At 40.8% G+C, this 27,076-nt stretch overlaps 1 protein-coding gene across 1 annotated transcript in view; it reads right to left on the reverse strand.

Moving 5' to 3' along the window:
- Nucleotides 1-26,861, reverse strand: part of LOC115008333 (plasma membrane calcium-transporting ATPase 1-like) — a 90,012-nt gene extending 63,151 nt beyond the window's left edge. The window contains 1 exon segment of the mRNA XM_029431880.1: nt 26,255-26,861. The gene's annotated coding sequence lies outside the window, so the exon portion shown is untranslated.
- Between the last annotated feature and the right edge of the window lie 215 nt (nt 26,862-27,076).

Raw genomic sequence — 27,076 nt, forward strand, 5'->3', positions numbered from 1 at the left:
GTCCGTCCTCTCTCCCTACATCTACTCAACCTTGTGGCAACATCTTTCTTTCCACGGATATTTCGTATCATAGCAACCAGACAACTAAAAACAGAAAGACAGCGTGGGTACTGTTGTAAATATAAACTGTGAGCTAGCATGGCTAACAAAAGCATTCCACAAAGTTGTAAATTATACAGCCTCTCATCCATCACTGTCGGTAATCTCTGTCACCGTCTTCACAATCAGCGTCCCTCCTTCTTATATTTCATCATGCAGTAATAAAACTACAACATGAACAAATAACATTCCCGCAGTGAGAGGTCAGTCCCACCTCCCACCTGGTCAGGACTTCATGCGTCACAATCTGATTGAACTCTGAAGAGTTCAAAAAGGCTCTTTTCTTGTCCTCTTCACTTATGGCTCCTAGAACTTTTGAATGTGTTATATTTCAGTATAAAAGAAATCACACTCCAGCTGTAACCACCGACATGTTTCTGTTTCGAGACTGCATATATAATCATCCTTTGACTGAGAAAGCACACGATCTGTTTCTGTTCATGAAAAAGGTTTGATTCATTATCTTCCATCAGACCGTCCCCTCCGTTCAGCTGCTGTTATCCTCCCTCCTCTTCGTCCTCTCTGCCTCTGCAGACACACCTGCTCTGCATACTAAAGCAGCAGCCTGCACTCCCTCCACCACACACACACACACACACACACACACACACACACACACACACACACACACACACACTATGCAAACTCGCTGCTGGCCACACCCTCCACAGAGAGGAACTTTTTTGTTGTTGCACCCAACAATAGATCTCTCTCTCACACACACACACACCACACACACCACACACACCACACACACACACACACACACACACCACACACACCACACACACACACACACACACACCACACACACACCACACACACACCACACACACACCACACACACACACCACACACACACACACACACACACACACACACACACACACACACACACACACACACACTATGCAAACTCGCTGCTGGCCACACCCTCCACAGAGAGGAACTTTTTTGTTGTTGCACCCAACAATAGATCTCTCTCTCACACACACACACACCACACACACCACACACACACACACACACACACACACACACACACACACCACACACACACCACACACACACCACACACACACCACACACACACCACACACACACACACACACACACACACACCACACACACACACCACACACACACACACACACACACACACACACACACACACACACACACACACGTAAAACAGCCGACACTGAGTCGGTATGTGTGTTTGGTCTAGACGAAGATGTGTGAGAGTGAGAAAGTGTCGCAGCATGCCAGACAGAGTAACAAGAGAGCGAGAGAGGCCAGGAATGCAGGAGACCACACCCATATCTGCAGTCATGTGACCAGGGTGGAAAAAGGAAATCCCCACACTGCAGAGGCAGAGGTCTGGACTGCATCACACACACACACACACTCACGCCCACAAAACTCAAATCCAAGTCGACCCAGGAATCGTCTCCGGGACATTTACACACACACACACACACACACACACACACACACACACACACACACACACACACACTGCGGTTTGTGTCAATGATGGTCATTGTATGAACAATTACAGAGGATCATAGATTCTGCACACACACACACACACACACACACACACACACACACACACACACACACACAGGAAACAGTACCGGTGTGGACTTGCTGCCAGTTTCCTGTTTGTCTCTTCGTTTAATTTTCAGCAGTCAGTCAGTCAGTGCACACTCCTGAGGGTTTGACTGGAGTTCAGACAAACAGCATAACTTTACTAACAACTCTAATGTAGGTCTGAATCTGTGAATCTAAACATTTTAATGGAAATGTGTCTAAAAATGATGCACGAGCAGAAATCTGTTTATCCAGCCAATGAAACTGGGAGATTTTTAAATGTCACCCTGCAGAATCTTCCGTGTATTCAAACAAACAGGGACGCTAGATGAACAAAGACTCTCCCCCTTTAGATTATTTTAAATTGAATCCAGGAAAAGCCGATGCAAAGACATCAGAACACGTGTCATATAATCAAACTTCTCAGATCTTATGGACTTTTGAACCAAATGAAGACTGACGGTTGCTGCCATGGGGAGGTCAAAGAAAGGGGCACCGCAGTAATCAATTCAGAAGATGTGATAACATGTACACGTTAATAATAAGCAGTCTGTGTTGGATTTAATCAAATTGATCTTGGATATGTTACATAAGTGAAACATTGGTGGAAGTGTGGCTTCAACTTTGCTTGAGGCGTGAGCTCATCTTGGTGATAGATCAATGACAGCCGCCTCTCTCTGCATCCTGATTGGTTGAAAGCCTGAACAGCTGAGAGGGGCTGAACGCCGCTGTAAGTGTTTGTTCAAGGTTCAACCGGTGTTAACAGTCAATGTTTCATCAAACGCTCTCACTGGGATACTTCATACGGACCATGAATGATGAAAGTGAGATACACAGCTGTATGAAAATAAATGGCTCTCCACCTGACGTCTGCAAACATACACTGAAGGTTGTAAATATATATATATATGAAGACTTGTCTAAGTGCTACAGAAGAACAAATACAAGCAGAGATTTGCACAAATGGATTAAAGGTTAGATCTTAAAGACCATTTGAAATGTTCTTTTTGCAAAAGTAGATATCTCCGTTTTTATTTATTTTCCTAATCATGTTTTTTGTGTATAATCCAGAGAATATCAATCTGGTGTTAAAAAATGACTTTGTATCTGTTTTTGTATCAACTCTTGATTTCCTGTTACACACAGTATCAAACCTTTGTGTGTTCTGTGAGTTTGAAGTATTTTGGTGTTTTTACATTCTAATCACAGCAAGCTGAAAAATATCTTCAAGCTGATAAACGCTCTTGATCAGTGCAGCTGCTGTCCAATCAGAGAAGAGGGGCGGGTCTTCCCTACTGAACTACAACAATGGTGAGTTTAATCTTACGGCAACAACAAACATTGAGTTTGGAGGAAAGTTAATACAGAGCTTTGAGCTACAGGAAAGGGTTCAGATTTACACACACACACACACACACACACACACACACACACACACACACACACACACACACACACGAGTCCACAGAGCCTTTGCTTTCATGCAGAAAGCTCATACCTGGGATTCCTTTCTGACTGGTTGGATGACTGGACAGTTTACACAACCACAGTCCATTGTACTGGTGAGTGTGTGTGTGTGTGTGTGTGTGCGTGTGTGTGTGTGTGTGTGTGTGTCTGCTTCATAACAGGTTAAAATCTGAAATCTTATGGCGTTAAAAGCGTTAATACACCTCCATCCAAGTGGCCGCAGGAGACGATGTTAGATCATTTGGGTAATTTGCTCAAGTCCGCAAAGGTCCACATTTAGTAACCCAAACTTCATGACAACACGGGCTGAACACGCCAACAAACATGTGAAAACATCCAATGCAGAAAACCTTATTTCTGTCCCACATTGTAGGAAATTTAGATGCATCCATAAAAAAAAGCATTTCACTTACAGTACAGATAAGAGCAAGACAGCTACGGGAAACAAGAAATATAGACAAGAACATAATAATAAAACATACACAGATGCTAGAAAGAGATTCTTTTTGTTTTGTTTTTAATCTATCATTTTTCTCTGACATCAGCTGGGACGACCAGACATTGTCAATACATGACTCAAATCGCTGGAACACACTTCCTTCTCTCAGTGTTTTCAAGAATCAACTTGATTGTTGGCCGTTAACGGAGACTAGCTGAACCTTGTATTTCTCCAAAAGCCTCTGTAGGAATGTGTCTCTATCAAATATTTCAAGGATTATTAATAATATTAATAGCAGTAATAGTACTAGCCGATTGAGACAGAGGTAGCTCAGAAAATAGAAGATGTTGCTCCCAGCTTTGAATGCATGAAGATGATGGAAATGAACATGTTTGTAATATCTTATAATGCCAGATGTTTTACATTTTAAGGCAATAAAATGGAGGTAGAGCTGAAAAGATTTGGCAGTTAATGATTACAATGATTCCCTGCATCAGATGAAGTGAGTTGACTGGCTGAAGGCAAAGAGACAAGGAGGTGGAGGGAGAGACACCGCTGATAAACTCAGAATGACAAAGGAGACGGCAGCACAGAGGACGTATCCTTCATGTCGTATTAAACCAAAGAACGGCACTGGGGAGAAGATGCATCTGAACCAAGCAAAGCAGCAACATCTGGAGAGCGTCCAGAGATTTAATAATCCTGTTTACAGCCTGAAGCTCAGCCTGTTCTTCACTGCAGAGTGCTGATCCACACCGATCATAACCCAAATACAGTGAAACAGACCTGCAGCAGCCTCTTTGTGGCACATCAGACACTGGGTACGAGTCAGTCCCCAGGTGTGCATGTGGATGAGGATCAGTCAGATAAAAGCCTCCATTGTTGCAGCAGATGAAGGACAACGCACAGTGGGACGGAAAGATTTAGAGCACTGTCCCTTTAATGTTCGTGCTTTTCATTCAACAACATTGTCCATTCGGGTTTTTCTATAGATGGGGAGGTAGTCACGCTGCAGAAGAGCCAAGTAGTTTATCTCAATGAGGTGATGCCTGTGTGCCCGTCACAAACAGCAGTTAGAGCTGTTTGTACTATTCCTTCCTGCATTATTTAAAACTCATCCACTGAGCAAAGCGTGCAGGATATGTCCATATCTGGTTGATTATACTGGTTATTATTAACTAATAGCGTTGCTACCAAACACATTGAATTTGCGTATAATCACAATATACCGCGGCCTGTCGTGAGCCGTTAAATATACAACCACCTGTTATCACATGACCAAGACATCGTACTTGGGTCACGTGATGATAACTGAACCATCTGAACCACCAGCCATGAAGAATGGCTGAAACATCTGGAAACTGTGGACCTCATGATACTTTCTTTTGTTGCAATTTCCAAGGTCGAAAATGAATGTTCATACTCAAAACTATGAATTAATTCGCATTGATTTAGACTTAATAAAACGACATTCATTTTGAGTATTTTATATTGGATATTAATATTAAATTGGATGAAAGACATCCTGTTAGAATCAGTGTTGGTGTCGTGCTCATGGATGGTTAAAGAAATATACGAGCCAATCAGAGATTTATAGGCGGAGAACATAAACATTCGTGTGGATGAGATGTCTGCAGTAAATACAATCTGAAATAAAAATGCCATCGAATGGACGGATACATCACTGCTGATTGAGAAGAGCAAAATAAAAGAGACAGCGTGTCAGGCTGAAGAATGAGGGGAAATAAATGGATATTCAGTGTAAGAAATGTGGGTAATAAACTGATAACTGAAATGCTATCTCGAGCACAAACAGTTCGAGCGTTTGTTTTTAATGATGTCAGCAGAACTGACTCCGTTTACTGTAAACGCTGCTCAACTTCGCAGCAACAAACAGCACAGCTGTATAAAACCTGGGAACATTAGACGCACTGTGACCCATCCAACACTCCTTTTGTTTTTTGTTTTTTTAATGAGGGTGTTCAAAGTTGGTAAAGTGATGAGTGTGTTGGACTTGAGATGAAGTCCTCCACCGATAGACGGCGTGTTTTAAATCTGCTTGTCAATGTGAGTGAGTGTGTGTTTGTGTTTAACAGTAAACACTGCTGGAAGATATACAGGCTGAGCAACATGCAGAGTCTAAATATCACTTTGACTGGGTCAGTACCATCGTTGTCAATACACAAACTCTTTGTTAACATTTCAAAACGGGAGTCTCTCTACAACTTTCAGGAACTCTGCATTTGAAAGGCCCAGTTTTGAGCGCTTCAGTCGTGACTGCACACCGGCCACAGATTCTGTTTCATATTGCAGTGTGCCCCCGTGCACAAAGCCAGCTCCATAAAAAACATGTTTGGTGTGGAAGAACTTGACTGGCCTGCACAGAGATCTGACTTCAACTCCATCCAACACATACGGGATGAACTGGATCACCAGCTGTGAGGCATCATCACCCAACATCAGTCCATATTCTATACAGTCTATGGGTCCATTACGTCACCCGTAGGTCTCTGAGCCGTTGTGAAGCTCAAAGTGGGCGGCTCCGGTCGCCTCAAGTGGCCATTCTTTGAACTGCAGCTTTAGGCACTTCTGCACTTCTGCCCAGGCTTCACAGCCCCAGAGGTTGCTGCTTGGTCGGACCTCACTGACGCTCTTGTGGCTAAATGAAGCCAAAATCTACAGATAAAATCTCCCCAGGAGAGTGGAGTTTGTTATAGCAGCAGATTAATGCTTGTGCTTTTAGAATGATGTGCATTCATCACATATGGCCGTAATGTTCACGTGTCCACATAGTTTTGGTCATTTAGTACATGATGTAGACGCTGCAGACATTTTGAAAGAATTTAATCACCCCAACTAAATGTATTATTTGTATAAAGTTCATTATTTGAACTCGTATTTGTCAAAAAGGAAGTAGTGACAGTCCACTTCTCTCCAGGTTTATCCGTCCTTCACTCCTCTCAGCCTCAGAGTCAAACTATTTATGCATAATATTCATGTTCCTCCTCCTATTCCCACTCTGACACTCTTTGAAGGGGAACTCCTTTGAAGTGTCTGCATCTGTGCAGTGAAGACCCTCCAAATGATCTGCTAACGAGCTCCGCAGTGCTGAGGAGTCAGCTGACGTAGTAACAGGTGGAGCCCCCCCCCCCTGAACCCTCCAGAAGGTTTAAACAGATCATCACTTCTTACCGAGAAGTCTGATTTTCCATTGACTCATCTTTTTTCTTACCATGTGCTGTTAACAAAGAGCTTAAAGAGGAAATGAAATGACTAAATGACAACTGAGCTGTCGTGTCGGCGTGGTCACAGCTACTGCACTGCGTTGTTTTCTCTTTGACCTTTGCACATTTATACCTTCAATACTCCCACTTCTAAAGCTGCACAGCAGATACAGTGTACATATTTGTATTTTTAATTGGTATATTTGTGTTTCTTAAATGTATTTTATTATTATTTTGTATCATTATTCCATTTAGATTTCTGTGTTTGTGTTGTGTTGTGTGTGAAAACCTACTTAAACCAGATTCTGATTTAGATATTTCTTAATACAAATTTTTGCAAAAAACAGATCATTAAAATTTCAATATTTTTTCCCCACATGGCACGGCAGTTCAAATTTGGGATAAAAGGGCGACGGCTCATTTATGACGCCAATCCGAACCATGACATGCATTCTTTATGGGAACTGCAGCTCTGCTGTGCGCTGCAGTCGGTCGTGATGCTGACTGTGACTCAGGTTTCAGGACTCTTTCTGTTTGTACAGAGGGATGTGTAATAAATAACAGATTATAAAAAGGGAGGGCCTGAAGGTGAGAGTGGTGGCAGGTTGTGGAACATGAAACAAAGCAAAAGGAAGAAGGATAAGAAGATGATTGGCGCCGGACATTGCCCACTTGATAAGCAGCAGAAACACAGTCGACTGCTGATTTAGAAACGGAAGCTTCTGGTCTTTGGGGATGTTTTGGGGATGTGGTCCGGCTAATACAGGATTGCTCTTTAAAGATTGAGATAAGCGGCTTCCTACAGCCATTTATGAGTCACTACAGTTTGACCTGCAGTGTTGTTAAAACCAGATCTGCAGTCGACATGTGAAGCAGCTCAGTGAGTCACACAGGAGCTTACATTTATTCAGGTGCCGTACGCCTTTATTTAGATTCAAGCTGCTGCTAGTCACCGTGTTTAAATGTCAGCATTTCAAACATGTTGCCCTCAAAACAGTTACATTTAAATAGTTTATATTTCAGAGCTCAGGGAAAGAGCCTGTAACAACATAGGACCGGTTCACACAGGAATCTGATATTGGCCAGATTTAATAAATAATATGAAAAGCATAACACCCTCTAACCCTCTCATGACCCCGACTTCTCTACGATATCAAATGCAAAACATGCTGAGGATGTTTTGTCACTTTGTGTCATCTCGACAGGATGTTTTCAATCCTGTTCTGTCATATTTTTCAGCTTCTTCTTCTACATTTACCTTACGGAGAAAACGCTGGCGTGTCCCACTTGGTGCGCCCTGCTTATCAACGAACTGCAGACAGCCGCTGTTATCTAACGTGCAGGAGAGACTCCGTGTCACTCACACACTTCTGGAAATCGACTTTGTCATGTTGTTAAAGGTGAAACCGTTATGCGTTAGTGAACCGTCTCAATTAAAAGTCCACGTTTAGAGAAGAACGCTCCGAACGGCACGATGATCTCACCAATCCTTGTACAGCCACACATGTACAGGGTTTCCCACACGGTATTAAAGCAGGTGGACGACGCCTCGCCAGAATTTAAAATGAAGCTAAATGAAATGATACCACAGACGCAACATCACACAGCTGTGGATACAACTTTTATCTGCAAGTAAATGAATTACGCAGCAATGTTAGAAAACAAGTTGGCTTTCCTGCAGGACATAATGCAGTGAGTCATGTCATCATTATATGGTTAATGTAACTTTATTGTCTTGTAAATGGAGATATTGAAGCATCATATAGATGTAGATGCTACATCAGGCATCTATATATATAAAGAATCATGTGTTCTCTCCACGTCCACGTCCTTCACAGGACAGCAGAGGTTTGAGTTATTACCCCATTTCCATGAAACTTAGATGAAGGCCGTAGCCTGGGCCAAGAGAAAAACGATTCAAATCACCGGGCGGATCCACGAATTATGTTTCACTTTCGTTAGTATTGACGCGAACTCCCCCTCAAGTCGGAAAAACAATTTGGAAAAACATAAAATGTGTTACTTAAACGCTCTGAGCAATAAAATACAACACATCTTCTTTGTAGCAGCTGTTTCCACATTACGACTTAAAGCTCATGAACACACCGCCCAACACGGGGAATGGCACCACCTGAGGAGCACGTGAATGCACCATCGGGCTTGACGGAGGTCCGAGTGCCACTTTTGTTTTAACCTCAAAGTAAGTCCAGTTCAGAGCAGGACGGCTTCGTACAGCTGACAAACTTGGTGCGTCTTCAGTCTGACTGTGTGTTTGCTCTAAATGTAATGTTTGATGAAGTGTCCACAGCCAGCCGTTTGAATCTCACAAATCTCCTGCTGTCCTGTCAACAACAATGATGGATTAAGACCTTCAGTATCACTGAGAGCTTTATGGTTTCCACTGTGGACACATAGAGCTACAGTGGACAGGGAGATACGATCAATCAATCAATCAATATAAACCATGTGCTTACTTGGAGGTCGGAGACACTTCAGTAGTTTACAAAACGCTAACATCTGATCTCATGTCTGATGTGAATCTGAGATTAGTCCATTTTGTCTGTTCAAACGGACTTTTAATGATAATCAGGTGAGTTTTGTTGTTAAGCAGCAGTCACACCGCAGCAGGTCGTCTTTCTGTTGGACTGCAGGACTAATGGCACATCACAGGGGAACCAACAAAAACACAGAGCCTGAGGAAAAGTTGGACATACGCAGCCCAGGATCTATTTTTGTCAATTACAGGAATAAATGAAAGAGCCAGTAAGAAAGAAATCAACTGTGTCCATCAGCGGAGGAGGTCAGGTCTACATCAGAGAGCAGGAGTCATTATGATGACCATTATTCATCTGTAGGATGACAGACCGTCTCAGGAGAGTCCAGAGGGATTCTTCTACAGCCTCACGCTGTAGACTATTTTACTTTAATGTCTTACAGTCCAGCAGTCAAAGTGGGAGATTCAGACAGAAACACACCTGTGTGACAGGCAGGACGAACTTCACCTACACTGCAGCAACATAACCCAACACCATTAGCAGTTCCTCTTTGCTCCGTACTCGTGACTTTACCAACAACTGTGACGGGATGACTTTGATACTGAAGCTTAAAAACATGATTATTCTCCGGCAAGTTTTGTGGTTATAATACATTTATTTTATTCCCGAAGGACATCAGTCAAGAAGATTTCTTCAGAAAAGTGTAAATCACACAGAATCTAAAAATATGTACAAGATGTCTTTTTAAAAATCATTTCCAAGCAGTTTATGGACTTCAGAGAGAACGATTCTCTCAGGAAGTTTAGTGTCGCACTGACTCTAAAAATATGTATATCATGTCTGTGCGTGTCAGATTTGACAAAGTTATGACATTTTAAAGTAAAAGTGCTTTAAAGTAGCTTCATTTCCTCCTCGTGTCACAGCCGACGAGATTTCATTACTTTCGGACATTTTATAGACAAAATGATGAATTGATGAATCTTTAATCTGCAGATTAATTGATATTGAAAATAATCTTTAATTGCAGCCCCATATCTGCTTTGTTAATGACAAAAATACATTATTTATAATGTAAAATACAGTATTTATAATGTAAAATACAGTATTTATAATATAAAATACAGTATTTATAATGTAAAATACAGTATGTATAATGTAAAATACAGTATTTATAATATAAAATACAGTATGTATAATGTAAAATACAGTATTTATAATGTAAAATACAGTATGTATAATGTAAAATACAGTATTTATAATGTAAAATACAGTATTTATAATGTAAAATACAGTAATTATAATGTAAAATACAGTATGTATAATGTAAAATACAGTAATTATAATGTAAAATACAGTATGTATAATGTAAAATACAGTATTTATAATGTAAAATACAGTATTTATAATATAAAATACAGTATTTATAATGTAAAATACAGTATGTATAATGTAAAATACAGTAATTATAATGTAAAATACAGTATTTATAATGTAAATACAGTATTTATAATATAAAATACAGTATTTATAATGTAAAATACAGTATTTATAATGTAAAATACAGTATTTATAATATAAAATACAGTATTTATAATGTAAAATACAGTAATTATAATGTAAAATACAGTAATTATAATGTAAAATACAGTATGTATAATGTAAAATACAGTATTTATAATGTAAAATACAGTATGTATAATGTAAAATACAGTATTTATAATGTAAAATACAGTATGTATAATGTAAAATGCAGTATGTATAATGTAAAATGCAGTATTTATAATGTAAAATACAGTATTTATAATGTAAAATATTGTGTTTATAATGTAAAATACAGTATTTATAATATAAAATACAGTATGTATAATGTAAAATACAGTATTTATAATGTAAAATACAGTATTTATAATGTAAAATACAGTATTTATAATATAAAATACAGTATTTATAATGTAAAATACAATAATTATAATGTAAAATACAGTATTTATAATGTAAAATACAGTAATTATAATGTAAAATACAGTACGTATAATGTAAAATACAGTAATTATAATGTAAAATACAGTAATTATAATGTAAAATACAGTATTTATAATGTAAAATGCAGTATTTATAATGTAAAATGCAGTATTTATAATATAAAATGCAGTATTTATAATGTAAAATACAGTATTTATAATATAAAATGCAGTATTTATAATATAAAATGCAGTATTTATAATGTAAAATACAGTAATTCTAATGTAAAATACAGTATTTATAATGTAAAATGCATTATTTATAATATAAAATGCAGTATTTATAATATAAAATGCAGTATTTATAATGTAAAATACACTATTTATAATGTAAAATACAGTAGAAACAAAAGGAGTATCCTCGTACCAAAGAGCCACATGTTTTAAAAGTTATAAAAAAGAGATTAAGTTCCTGCAAGTAGAAAAGGACTAGAGATGTTAAGTCAGTTGCTAAAACTAATCCAACTATTAAACTTCCTGGAGTCTGAACACACAGCACAACATTTGTTGGGGCATTTTCTTTCCTCATGTGCAGTAAAACACTCAGATGACGGTTGGTGGTGGAGCATCTTGTGACCGAGAGGCAGAGTGGAAAGAAAGCCTCACAGTCTGCTTGTTTGTTGGGCTGAAAACCAGTTGGACAATGTGACACCAAACATTCCTGGTTTTTTTTTAATGAGAAATAACTGTTGGGGCTGTCAGAGAGGGGAGCAGAAAACACAAGCTGCCATTCATGTGGATGGATGGGAGGAGGTGTATCTAACAGTCCAGTCAGAGAGCAGCTGAGTGTGACAGGCTTGTATTCAGAGGAGGAATGCGATGTGAGGAGGTGATAACGGAAACACTTTCCTGTGCCAGTGGTCAGTATGAGGATCTACAAGTACAACACAAAGACAGGACATGAAGTGTCTCAACCAGAGTGCTGCAGGTCCTGGTAACCTGTTAAAGTGATGGTAAAACAATATATACAAAAGAAATGTCTGGTGATGCAGTAGTACGTTTCGTGAAGTCTTTTAACAGCAGATTTTGGTATTTTCAGCACTTTTTAAACTTTTAATGGGGAGAACGCACTTTATTGCACGATTAAGCAATAAAGCTTAGCTTGATGATGAACAACATCTCAGGGAACGAGGACTGACTTTTATAAACTGAGTTAAAAACAGTTCAGGAGGAACTTGGTCTGGGAAAAGAGTCATGGTAAATGTAGCGAGTCTTTGGGACCCCTCAAAGAGCTTTTACAACACAAGTCACACACACACACATTCAGGCAGAGGCTACCATACAGGGTCCCTGCAGAGACACAGTCTGTGTGGACTCACAGGACGATATTGTTAAATTTGCACAAGCCCTAAAAGCATGTTGGTGTATAAACGTCTCCACTTAAAGTTAAGAAGTGATGACACGTATTGTAATCAGTTCAACACAAAGAGGTTTTCAGATGTGACACATTGGGAAAAAGGTACTTGTATTGTATTAGTGTAACGCTAACTAATAGATTCATCGATTTGTTGTTTGAGCACCAATTTCAACTTAACTCTTTTCAGCACAGAAAATAAAATATAACATTTTGGGGGATTTCTGCCCCCAATGTTTGAAATTAGGAGGCATTTACATACATAATCACACCATCACACATGTTTAGACATGAAGCATAATTTCTTCCTTTCAAGCTGAAAGCAGAACACAACAGTCCATACATTCAAAGTCACATGACAACATGCCGTATGTGCAACCACACACACACTCTCACGTGTCTCTCCTGCTCATTTTCTTTTTCCATGGTGAACTTTGAAATGAAAAGCCAGTTCAGTCTCATTGAGCACATGATCTCAGAGCCGAGGCTAAAGGGTTTCTCATTGTACTGAGGGAACTGTGAAAAACACAACCACAGGTCACAGACCAAACCTGCGCATCTCATGTCACCAAGTTGTAGTGACAAGTAGCGTTCAGAAAACTCAAGTGGAGCAGCTGAGAATAAACTCAGAAAGAAATGTTTTTTATGTTGTTTTAACAGATTTCATCTTGTCCCAGTTTTGGAGTGTCTTGGCTGTGACAGCGGAGTGTGTGTTCAAATCTGAGCTGTGTTTCTGTGTGTGCACAGGCTGTAATGAATGGCTACGCGCTGATTGTGTGCAGTCACCATGGCCAAACAGAAACACGCCCAGCTCTGCAACACAAACACTGCATTCCACCGAGCCCACTCCTCGCACACACGCACCAGAAACCAGGACCAGGGTGAGCAGGATTCAGACCCGGTGGACAGACCTGGTGTATGTGTGTGTGTGTGAGAGTTCCCTGTTGGCAGAGCGCCTGGTTGAAAGCTCAACATCACACTGACAGGACGGCAGAAAACAAACCAGCAGGGACTCTGTGCAGCGTCTGCAGTCTGAACGGGAACCAGGACTCACTGTCAGCAGGGATTCCCCACAAAACTGTTGAGCCACTCAGATCCTGACTCATCTCATCTCCTGACCAACCGTGGGGAAGTTTATGAAAACATGCAGGAAACCATGGCTGCACTGCCTAAACAACGATTAAATGCATGTCATATATGGCGTTTGTTTTTTGATTTTTTTTAATCTAACTTGTGAGGAGGGAGGGTTCTTTCAATAATGCATTAAATGGCAGAAATGTGTTAGTAATGGGTCATATAGGGGGGGGGGGGGGGGGGTGTAACTTCCCCTCTCTGATATGATACACTCCATTTCAAAAAGTCTATTAAATTATATTGCATATTTCTCCAAGTCATAAATCAAACTATATTACTTCAGCGTAACTGGATATTCCCTCTTTATTTTACGTAGTGAAACGTCCCAGAAATGATGCACGACAACACTAAACCTGGGCCATGATGCTCTGTATCACTTTTCCACTAACAAAATGCTAAATGGTCATCCATCTGAATCTGTGTGTCTCAACAACATCGTGTGGACACAATGTCCTTGACAATGAATGGCTTCAGTTACAACAGGAGTTGGAAATAGCTAGAAGTTTGGTATGCATTGTCTCCAACTTCTCCCTCTGCGCACATGACGGTGATTAACCACCGGTAGGTTTTATGACACCCTGCCCTGAACAGGTTTCAGATCTGTGGTTATGTATCGATACAGCCAAACCACTGACTCTTGTCTCAGTTCCTCTTTCCTTGCAGAGCCACAAGCTGCTCTGATTAATCACTGGGAAGGAGACACACGATGTCATCAATCAATAAACCACCTGCTCAGGGGAAAACCTCATCTTGAATTTTAATTTACTTTATTTGATGCCTTTTAACATAGTTCCAAAACAGAGCATGAAACAGATGTGATGCACAGATTTGATAGTTTATAGCTATTCTTGTGACTTTTACATGTTCTTTAAATGTTAAATTAAAATAAACAGCTTTCAGTATCATAAAATCACAGTAGAAATAAATACAGTGTGCCATCAGTCATCAGTGTAGTTACTACATGATGCTTTAAACTGTGTGATTTGGATCCACTGCTTGTTTCTCCTGAAGCTTAACGAGCCGCGTGTTATTTTTCATTAAAATGTGATAATTTCTTCTGCTGTTAGCGAGTCACCTCCTTGGCTCCTTCATTCCTTTTTAAAGAACGGTGTTGCAGAAGTGAAAACGATACAAGAGAAAAACACACACAAACCACACAGCACCTGTTGGCTGTTTTTAGTACGAGGAAGTGAAATACTGACTGTTGCCAACGCAACATGAGGAAAACATCAACCCTCCACTTCCTGTCTGCTCACTTCCTCCTCTGACCGACGCCTTTCTCTGAGAGGATATGCTCGCACGCACACACGCACACACACACACACGCACACACACACACACACTATAGTCTGTGAGCATCTCAGACTGAAAGACAGCGTCTCAGTGGACCACGGTTCTGCTGTTGGACCTAAACGCAGCTTACTAAAGTGCACTTAATGTGTTCTTCAATCTTTCTTGATTCACATAAAGTAAAACTAATATTTTCCATGTTTTCCAGGATGTAGTCCGGTTGGGTGGCATACCCTACAAGATTTTGCACATTTTACACCGTGGGATCTTTCCCTTTAATGTCTCGGATTGCATCAGGACATTTAACAGAACAATGAACATGACTAATGTATGGTGATATTGGATTTGTGTATAATGTATGCATCAATGTGCTTTGATTTGTCAGGTTTTAATTAGCTGGATTAACCAAATATTTCTGTAAATCTTTGATTAAGACAGATTTATGATGCTGCATTTCTAAAAATGTAAGTTTAGACAGTGATGAAGAAATGAACCATGTTTCAGTTCTGCAGGCCTATCGGTAGAAACCTCTCTGCTCTGATGCACTCCCTCTCTCCTGCAGCATCGCTCACTTTATTCTCATCTTTATCAGTTGTTAACATGCTGCAGAGGGATGCCAAGTAAGCTGCACGCTTTGAATACGAACACACACACACACACACACACACACGCACACACACGCACAGGTCTGAATTACACAGCTGCTCAGTCCTGTAGCTGAGTCAGTTTACTGCAGTCTGTTTAATACATAATATAGAGTTTAACATTAAGGAACTTTCAGACAGCGAGGATATTAAACGCTGGCATCTCAGTTTGCGACGGTTAACTTGTTTCACGTGACCATTGCAACAACAGAGGATGCAGAATAATCTACGTTCTCTGAATTACCGATATAAACCTCTTCTTCACCAAAAGAACAATTAACAAAAACATTATATTGTGCATCCTGAACCTGGATATTCATTGTGTGATATGACCCTTTCCTCTACTTTAACCTCCAGCCGGCGCTTTGTGGCGACGTGATGAGATTGCAGGAGGTGAATATCAGTCTGTAGCAAAAGGCACAAGTTGTTTGCAGAACAGAGGAAACCAGAAACCACAGAAGAGATTTACAGTCCGGCCAATAAAAATACAAAACGTTGACGTCGTCAGTGTTGAGCTGGATTAATACTTGGTGCAAGGGAGTCCCCGCCGTAGTTGCACCACAACAATCAACGGGTGCGTGATCACATCGTGCTTTAACTATATTCCCAGCAGTATTTAGAGTCTTTAGTTCACTGGTATGAAGGTCTGTCCTGTTTGTGGACCGTTTGTGCAGTTTCTGTATTTATGATGTTTGATTGACTGATGGAGAGATGTTAGATGTGTGTTACTGAAAAGCATAAGATGAGCTGCTGCTTAACGTTGTTTTATTTTGATCAATGTCTGCCGCATTAGAAAGCAGCCAATCACAGCCCTTATCATCTCTACGTGGCACCTCCGTCGCTCCATCGTGTAACGACTGCACTGCTCTTAAATAAGAAGCTTGCTGTCTGAAAGAACATTTGGATCTCAATTGGATGTCCAGATATCATATTATATATCAATATCATGAGATCAAATGATCTACAACCTGAACAACAGCAGATCAATCACAGACATATCAATGTCAGCTGATTAATGATCCTCATGGCAACTGTTGATGCACATCAACACTGTAACAACCCACAGAGTAGCAATTACACTCGCATGTAACACACACACACACACACACGTTAGTACACAACATCCCACACACACAGTTTAGCTCACTGCAGCTCATCACATTCACAACCAGCTTTAACACCTTCCTGCACCGACGACGGCTTCATCAGGATTAACACACATACACACACACACAGTAGCAACCCACAGAGTAGCAATTACACTCGCATGTAACACATACACACGTCTGTTAGAACACAACATACCACACACACAGACACACACACACACCTTCACCTTCAGGTGAGAAAAGTTAAAGTTAGCTAGAGGGAAAAATGAAACAGAAATCCTCCTTTTCAGATCATCAAGATAAAGATATATACATACAATTATATATATATATATATATATATATATATATATATATATATATATATATATATATATATATATATATATATATATATATATATATATATATATATATATATATATATATATATATATATATATATATATATATATATATATATATATATATATTATATATTTACATATATCACTATATACATATATATCTATACCTATATATATACATATCTATCTACATATATCTATATATATACCTACCTAAAATTATATATATATCTATATCTCTCTATCTCCCCTCTCTCTCTCTCTCCTCCTCTCTCTCCTCTCTCTTCTCTCCCCTCTCTCTCCCTCACCTCTACCCTCTCTCTCTCCCTCCTCTCCCTCCTCCCTCTCCCTCTCTCCCCCCCCTTCTCTCTCTCTCTCTCTCTCTCTCTCTCTCCCTCCCCTTCTCTCTCTCTCTCTCTCCCTCCCCTTCTCTCTCTCTCTCTCTCTCTCTCTCTCTCTCTCTCCCCTCTCTCTCTCTCTCCCCTCTCTCTCTCTCTCTCTCTCCCCTCTCTCCCCCTCTCTCTCTCTCCCCTCTCTCTCTCTCTCTCTCTCTCTCTCTCTCTCCCCCCCCTCTCTCTCTCTCCTCTCTCCTCTCTCTCTCCCCCCCCTCTCTCCTCTCTCTCTCTCTCTCTCTCTCTCTCTCTCTCTCTCTCTCCTCTGTCTCTCCCTTCTAGCCTTGTCGTTATTTAGTTTGTTATATTTCCCCTCTCTTATGTCATGAATAATTTGTGTTCATATGATCTCAGTACGTACACATTGCAGATGGGAGGATGCCAGGAAGCAGCCGCACCCTCATTACATCTGAGATCCCACAGCTGCATTACAACATTAAAATGTTCTCTTTTTATTGAAGAGTAATTGTTGCTTTTCTGTTTTGGGCCTTAGAACCAGTTTGCGTCAGCTGGACTTGGTTTCCACTTCATTTGAATATACAAAGCAGGACGTGCTGCTTGTGTCGAGCTGCAGCGATGTAAAAAGAAACCTGCACGTTGTCTAAAGGATGTTAAACAACATCAACTCCTTGTTTTACTGTAAGTGCAATTGTGGTTGTTCCCACTTTGTTGTGCTTGATGTGAAAATGAAAACAAACATTTGAGCTCGACTCAGTCGTGTATTTGTGGGTGACAGTGCCAACAGGCAGCTACTGGAAATACATCAAACAAAAGGTTTGGCTGCGATCGTCGTTCCAGTAGTTCTGATTTCTGTTCTGATTCGTAGTTCCCAAAATAAGTCATTAAAGGGATAGTTATCTCTTATCAAAGCCTTATTTACTAGAAAAGAGCAATGTACAATACAGCGTCTCATATTTATCCTGTGATGACTGTCACCAGTAGACGATTATATCAGCTGTAGATGATTAACATTAATTCAATAATGTTAATGTCTGTATTCCAAGAGAAACACCACTCTGTGACGGGACCCTTCCGGAGGGTCCGACACTTATTTAATCAACATCTCATATCTTCAGCTGCTCATCTCACTTTCAGGTTGGAGCTACAGGTTGTCACCATTAATCAGGCCTCCAATATAACACCAAATGTGTCTTACAGGCGATTACAGATCTAAATTGAATCTTTGAGTTTTAGTTACTTATAACTTTACTTACTTGCAAATGATGCAAGCTGAACCTAATTAGATTTGATAAGCGGATTTGATTAAAAGAAAATGCTGGTACAGAGGCACGAAACTTTAATTCAGTTCTTCTTTTTCAAACAGTGTTGAGGAAAATGCTGTTGTTGAACGTTCATCCTGCTGCTCAAACCTTCTGTCACACACACTCACAAACTCCCACGTTCCCACCCACTTAACACCTGCCAACTACACACAAACACACAGGCGTTATGTAAGTGCGCGTCAGGAGGACACACTCACTCAAGATTGTCACAATCCTCTATCCTGCCGACGCCTCCATGTCATCTGTGTGGATATTTCCGACAAGCAGGTGCAGGGTGAACAAACGGCAACGAGGGGTCGCCGTGTGAGAGGAGTCATGAGGAGGCAGAAAACACTCCATGTGGGACACATCACGCCTCTGTTTTAAACACCATGTTTTAAAGTGCGTTTGTAGTCAGTTACATTACATTACAGGTCATTTAGCAGACGCTCTTATCCAGAGCAACTTACATTGAGCTAGGTACAGGGACAGCCTCTCTGGAGCAGCTCAGGGTTAAGTACCTTGCTCAGGGGTACAATGGTGGCAGCCTGGTACTGAACTCCTGACCTTCTAGTGTTTTGTTTGGAAGGCGTACCACTAGACCACTAGGCCATCACCACCCTGCTAAACTCGCAGGTGGGTTTGTTTCACCAGCCTGAAGCATCAGTGCTGTTGCTATGGTTACCTGCACTTCAACATACGTTGTGCAGCACTGAACGGGTCTGAAATGTGCACGTGTTGCACATTCTGCTGGTGCAACAAAGACATAATGATTAGTATGTATTATTATAATCAGTGTTCCAAACCTTAAAACATAACGGTAAAAATTAAGCATTTTCAAAAACTTTCAAGACTTTGTACGAACCCTGTACATTAAGATTTTATCATTAAAGGAACAACTATATTTTAGGAAAAGTACCGGCTCCAAAGCTGCAGTATGAGTATGAAGGTGTAACTTCTGCCCCCATGTAGACCTTAACAGACACTTGCCAGACAATCACAAACAAATATTTGCCATAGTTTACTGCAAGTTCCTAAAATAAACACATGTATTTAACCACTGGCCAAAGTCTTACAATGTTAGCGAGCGAGCGAGCGAACACACACACACACACACACACACACACACCCACACACTTTTAATTGTGTGTGTTGTTGTTCTTGCTGCCTCTCTTAACCGGGACAAATTAGCAATAGCGGTTGTAGCATTCACAACGTTCATACAGTCAACACTCACACCACCTCAAAAGCACTTTGACCTCCACGCCAAATTTCAGCCTCCGAGGGCGAAATTGTCGCAGCTAAAAACAGGTTTTTATTCTCATTGGAGGCTTTCAAAAAAATAATAATTACCATTTACAAATTGCTAAATAAAACATTAGACGGGGTCATGTTTCAGTAGTACTCCGTTGAATTGGGGTAAATCCATTTCTGCCAGCAGGGTTGTAAAATAATGATAAAGGCCAACCGCTCTTTTATAAGCACAAACACCGAGGGGAGAGCTTCCATATCTTAAATGTAGGACTGAGCCATTAATAATGGATGTGGACTTACATAAGGGACAAAGTGTAGATCCGGTTTACAGGCAGGGATTCCGCCTGCAGAGGGGTTTCCACATTTCACTGAATTGTAAAAAACCTCTGTCCACACCAGCGTGTTTGGGCTGTTCATTGAGCTGTGAACGATATCGTAGCCTGGCTGCTACAGGAGCATGACTCTCTGTAGGTGGTGTTGACACAGTGATGGAGGTTATCATTTACACCCATCATCTCCATTCCGATCAGGGGAGAGAGGCTGGATTTATCACTCACAGCACTAGAGATGGGACGATATAGGATTGTATCGCAGATGACGATCAAAAACATTCCAAATAAGTTAATCGTGCTGAAGTTCCATAATCGGGATAATCTTATCATGTAAGAAAGAACTCACACAATGTTGCTTTTTATTGTATTTATCCTTTAGAGCAGGGGGGTCAAACTCATTATAGTTCAGGGGCCACATGCAGCGAAATTTGATCTCAAGTGGGCCGGACCAGTAACATCACAGCATGATAACCTGTAAATAACCACAACTCCACATGTTTCCCTTCGTTTTAGTGCAAAAAAGTACATTCTGAAAATGTTCAAATTTATGAACAACCTGAAATTTCTTAAGAGAATAAGGAGCAATTTCAACAATATTGAGCCTCAGTTCATCATTTACACATGTGTGTTACAACTTACTGGTCACAGTGCGTCTACAAAGGCACAACACATTTTGTCACAGGCATCTGGAACAGTATTTTACTTTATGTTCAAAACAACTAATTCATCCCTAAGTCATCCCGCGGGCCGGATTGGACCCTCTGGTGGGCCGGTTTTGGCCCCCGGGCCACATGTTTGACACCCCTGCTTTAGAGGATGTTCACTAAAAAAAGATGTCCTATCTGTGCTGAACAAAATGTAGGTATTGTAAAGTGATTCCAGTATCCTTGTAAGCGTTTTAAAACATAGTTTGATGACATATTGATAATATTCCTTTCTGTAATGTTATGCAAATATTTGCCAAAATTTGTCTCAAAAAAAGTTTGTAATTGCAATAGTAAAAGGAAAAAAAAAAACAAGTTTGTATAAATTATTTTCTCTTCAGGATGAGTATAAAAACTGACAGCAAAACATAAAAGCTTTAAGGCAAAAACATGAAAACTGAGTGTGAAAAAAGTCTGAAAGTGCATACACAGTAGCAGAGAGAAAAGATCAAACATCATAGGTCACTATTATATAATAATATGAACTGTGAAGTAAGCCAGTGTGCTGCAATGCCTCTCTACTCATTACTTCAGCTGTTGTACACAGTCTCTGATATTTTCAGTTCAGTTTTGCCTCTTTACAGACAGCTGTCATGAACCAATGTGTGTGTCCGAGTGTGAACAGCATCATGAGTATCATCCTTTAAACAGTTAAACAAACTGACAGAAAGCTCAAGTCTCAGCAGTTCAGCAGTGAGGGTTCAGAGACATACAAGGAGCAGTAGGGATAAACACACTCACACAACTTTGACATGTTGACTGCAGGGGATTGAACCACCGACCTTCTAGACCACTAGACGACCACTCTACCTCCTGAGCCACAGCCGCTAACTGTGATACGATCGTTGTTGATGATTATCAGGAAAATATTGTGAATCGCAATTACTTTGTCTGGATAATTGTTACATGAAATGTTCATATCGTCCCATGCCAAGTTTAGGAGTCCATTTCGGGCAGAGTTAATGACAGTGGGAGGAAAAAACAAATGCATGAGGATACGTGTCTTTTAATTTATTATTCTTGCTGAGGACTGAGGTAAAGTTTGGTATACTATTCTTCTTCTGTATTACAGTGTATGAACCCTGAACAAAAACGTCCAAAAAGGCAACAATAGGTTATAAAACAGAAAAGCATCCCTTATGCTGTGAAATTGAAAATACTAAATACGGGTTGCCTTTTGCTCGACCCTGACATTCAACGCTGCTGAATGTGTGTTAGCATGTTGGATGTGTTTCCAGTCACATAGCGCAGAACGGTGGATCAACGCAGTAGACACACCGTCCTCATCTTATACAAAACTCTCTCCATTGTAGCCGACTGGGAACCGGTGGGCTTGTTGTGCATATGTTGCAAACGGCGGACAGCTAAAGGTTTCAAGGTGTGAATGTTGGTTCTGCATTACGTGCATCAATCTACATGATGTGTATTCTGCATGTGACCGCGTGCACCAGACCGTGATGCTTCAGCGCAAATACACAAGCCGTTACAGCCCTAATGTAGGACACCTGGAGCTCACAGGCCAATATATGTTTCAGCTGAACATGAGGTCGAGGTTTTCTTTAATTCAACTTTGTCTGATCACAATCACAAGTCCAGCTGTTCTAAATCTAACCTCCAACTCCATGCAGAAACGTTTAACATCTGGTATTGATCAAAGTGTTTCTCCTGCAATTTTAATAGTTAATTAATAATGAAAGTCATTTAAATATACTAGGAATGTGCTGGTATAGTGTTAAAAACATTAAGATTTGCACAGACACTTGGATTTGTAATAATACATTAAAAACATCACTTTGTGATGGCACTAGAAATGTGTAGTGAGTCTTAATAATTATTATAGTAATTACTGTACATCACAGAATCACGGAGCTAGTAGTTTACCTTTGACTCAACACTTTTCAGTCGCAACAGAGGTGAAAGAGACACCAGGGATTACACAGAGCCTTCTTCAGTAAAGAATCTGGCTGTCTGTAAATAACGCAAAGTGAAATATTAAATATATTCTTCTTGTTGCTGCTGAATGGGCCTGAACCTCCTGCAGGACGTTAAGAGGACAGACACGGCGAGTCAGCATTGGTCACTTCCTGTGGTCATCATCAGGAGCTCAGCTCCAGACACAAACAGAGCTCTCGTGTCTGCAGGTAAACATGAATGTATGTCCTCTGCTGGGAGGTCAGAGAGATAATATTCATCATGCATTATTTATTAGGGTAATGTCAGCAGCGTGTAATGAAATGTTGGACCACAAGTGTCTCCATCCATCTACAATCTATACGTATCTGTCATCCAGTGCAGAATGCCAATCAAACACCTGGACGGTTCACCAGTCCATCAAGGCTGACATTTGTACTATTAATTCTCATATAAAAGCCAGTATGGCAGTTTTAAATAAGAGCTTAATGCTTAAGGAATAATGCTTCGACCAATCACAGTCGTTGATCTAACCAATAAGCTTGCTGGACACGTAGGTCCGTACTACACATTGTTGAGATTTGTGTATATCCGCAGAGACTATGACTGCCACTAATAATTATTTTCATTAGCAATTAATCTGGTTGATATTTTCTCAATTCATTGATTAATTGTGTCTATAAAATAGTGAAAATGTCCATCACAGTTTAACCAGAGCCCAAGGTTTTTGTATCTGACAAACAGAAGTTAATAGTGATACAAAACACACTGGAGAAGTTGGAATTTGCAAATGTGAGGGGAAAAGAGCGGACCACTTCAGCTGAACCATTTCATGGGGAAACCCTTAAAAAAAGGTTGTCACGTTTTGATATATAATCCTGTGAAGAAACCCACAAGATCTTGCATATTGTTAATCACTTGTGCCGACTTAATTCAAATCCATCCCTACATTTTAGCAAAGGAAGATGTGGGGGACTTAAAACTTGTAAATTAAGTGAGAGTTTTTGATCCAACGCACCTGTCAAAAAGACTCTGAGGTGTGCACAAACTGCGTCGCAATTATATTGTGTCTCAGCACCCATACGGCTGTGGCTCCTTCGGTCCACATGACGAAGTGTCCTTGGGAAAGACTGAAACCCAAATTGCTCCCGAAGGCATAGCCATCGGCGTGAGTGTGTGTGAATGAGTATTAGATTATATGATGAGCAGAGTGGCACCTTGTATGGCAGCCCTGTGTTTGAATTGGTAAATGTTGGCATGTAATGTAAAAGCGCTTTAAGCGGTCGGAAGACCAGAAAGGTGCTATGAAAATGATCCAGTGCATCACTAATTATCTTCTTTCAAATTAATATAGCAAATGACAAACCTGTGCACTCACACCTGGTAAACGATGAATTAATGAGTGAAAACCAGCGCATTTAATTAAAACTAGCCAATTGTGTCCTTTGGAATGCATCAAACAACATCATGCAATCACTCCCCTCAAAAATCACCTCAAACCCAATCTGTTTCAATAAACACACATCAAAGTTTCCCTTGCAACTCATTTTCCTTGCAATTAGCGTTTTATTAGGTGAATTAGCAGCAGAGGAAAACAGAAGGAGCAATGCCCTCGTTTGGAGGTCACAAGCTGAGGAGGAGTCACCATGAGCCAAGATGCGGGATCCCCCCTCCTTCCTAACGCAATAAGGCAGGACACACCCAGATAGAGAGGGGAGGAGGGGGAGAAGGAGATGGATGAAATGAGAGGAGTGAAAAGGAGCAGAGCTGCTACTGGTGCTCATCCGCCCATCTTTGCAGAATGACGTAAGGACGAGCGAGCAGAACGGCTGTTCATTTAAAAAAAAAAAACGAGCTCGGTAACGATTATTTTTCTCCACCCTCGTTCACGGCCGCCCCGTCATTATGACAGACTGGAAAGCAGAAGTACTATTTACAATGTGTGCACTTAATAATGTGGGAAAACCACTCAAACAAGCTGAACAAGCTCATCCAGGAGGCGACGCATTCACGACGACAGTGCGAGGACACCAGAGTCAAGCCAGAAACACAGACATGTTAGTAACAGCCGCAGCAACCAGTGTTTGCTGAAAGAAATCCTGTTTTTTAATGAAGTTACCAGAGACCGTGTAATGTACTGATGACAAAGGGTTATTTTTGTTACCAGGGGAAATATCTCTCGGAAAACAAAACATTGTAGGCAGGGACTATGAGCAAACTGTTTCCAGACACTCGGAGACATCTGCAGGCGGTTTGATTCCTGCCTCGCAACCACTGCAACAGTCGTTACGTGCCGTTCTGTCGCCCGGAGAGACCCCGTCACAACAGCGCCATTCAGAAACTGACTATTTATATAACATTTCCTCATTAAATAGTGGAATTTGAGATTTTGTAGATCTTTAAATCCCTATTAGGAATCACTGGAAACCGCTATTCAATTCGGCATATCTAAAGTACACATAAACATTTTTTATTTTACTGAAATGATAACTTTACTAACTGATACGCACTCACGGTCTTCTGGCTGGAAAATACACAGCGGTGGGCGACAGAGACTAGCGAACATGTCTAAAAGTTGATATTTAAACCAAATTAAGTGCTATTCAATCCATTACAGTTGGGTTCATTTCTAAAAGATCATACTATGCCACGATGTGTGTTTTAATTGTCAAAAAGCGAGGCAAGTTGGCGTTTAAAGTCCACATTTTTTTGAATGGAGGCTTGATAGCGTTGACTGCAGACTACAGAGAGGCACGTATCGAGGCTGTAACCTAGCTAACCGTCGGGACGTTTGACGAGGAGAAACGGGTTAGAAAACGTGACTCGCAAAGGTTTGAGAGACACGTTTGACATTAATCTCGCAGAAAATACAATAAAATGGCAGTCATAGTGTCCCTGAAACGGGACAGTTGTGCGTTAACACCTGTAGAAAACCCCTAAATTCGCTTGTAGTTGCTAATAAGTGGGTGTCAAGGTAAAGAAACAGCGGTTGAGAACGTTACCCGGATGCTAAGCAGTGCGGACAACTGGGGACACGACCGTAAAAACACCTTTAAAAATCACTTTAACGGGCACCGACACACACACACACGACGCTGTGTTACTTGCCATCAGCCACAAGTGAATTGAAAGAAATCGGACTTGTGGCGGATAAAGTTGAAAACAAAGAACAGACGTTACCTCCACTCGGGGAATCCTCGTCCAAATCCCGTCCTGGCTGCGGTAGTGTGGTGAGGCAGGGCAGCGTCTTCAGTTCAGAGGGGTTCGTCCATTTCCCAGCAGGGCTCCAACTTGACAACTGCAGTGGTGGGAATTGATTGACAGACCCGGGTAGGGGTACAAAAAAAACCACAAAAGATCTTCAACGTCCCTTTTTTGTTCCTTCCAGTTGCCTTTGCGGGTAATTACATTGGTGGAAGCATCAAGCTCTGGTCCTGCAGCGGCAGCCCCCCCCCAGAGGAAGGAAAACAATCCAGATGCAGTCAGAAATCAATCCGGTAAAAAGGAGGAAATTAACTCCCCTCTTCTCTCTCTCTCTCTCTCTCCTGGAATAAAAAGCAGAGGAGGGATCAAATGCTCTGGTCACAAAGAGCACATTCAGTAAATGAGGATGTGTGTGTTGCAGAGCGGTGGGTGGGACTGGAGGGGGTCCGACACGTTCAAACAGGGTCCAGAGAAAAGACCCAAAGTCCGGGTCAGTCTTTTCCTGGCTGGCTTGGGGAACTAAGAGAGGGAAGTGAACTGGTGCTGGAGACCGCGAGAGAGGGAGGGACCAGCCCGGGATTACCCTGTTTTTAAGGTGGATCTATGAATTAATTAGGAAATCAGGCAGATACAGAGTCCTTTGCTCTCGAGAACATCAGCCCCGGAGTGAAGAAGATCCAGGATGAAGCCTTGGAAACTTAAAGATGAAGAATAGAGTGGAAAAAAGCAATATGTACAATCTGGTTCTCCTCTGGACACACACATGGAGGCTTATTTCCGCCCACTGCAGAGAATCAA

The sequence above is a fragment of the Cottoperca gobio genome, chromosome 5 (genome assembly GCF_900634415.1).
Source record: "Cottoperca gobio chromosome 5, fCotGob3.1, whole genome shotgun sequence".
Classification (NCBI taxonomy): Eukaryota; Metazoa; Chordata; class Actinopteri; order Perciformes; family Bovichtidae; genus Cottoperca; species Cottoperca gobio.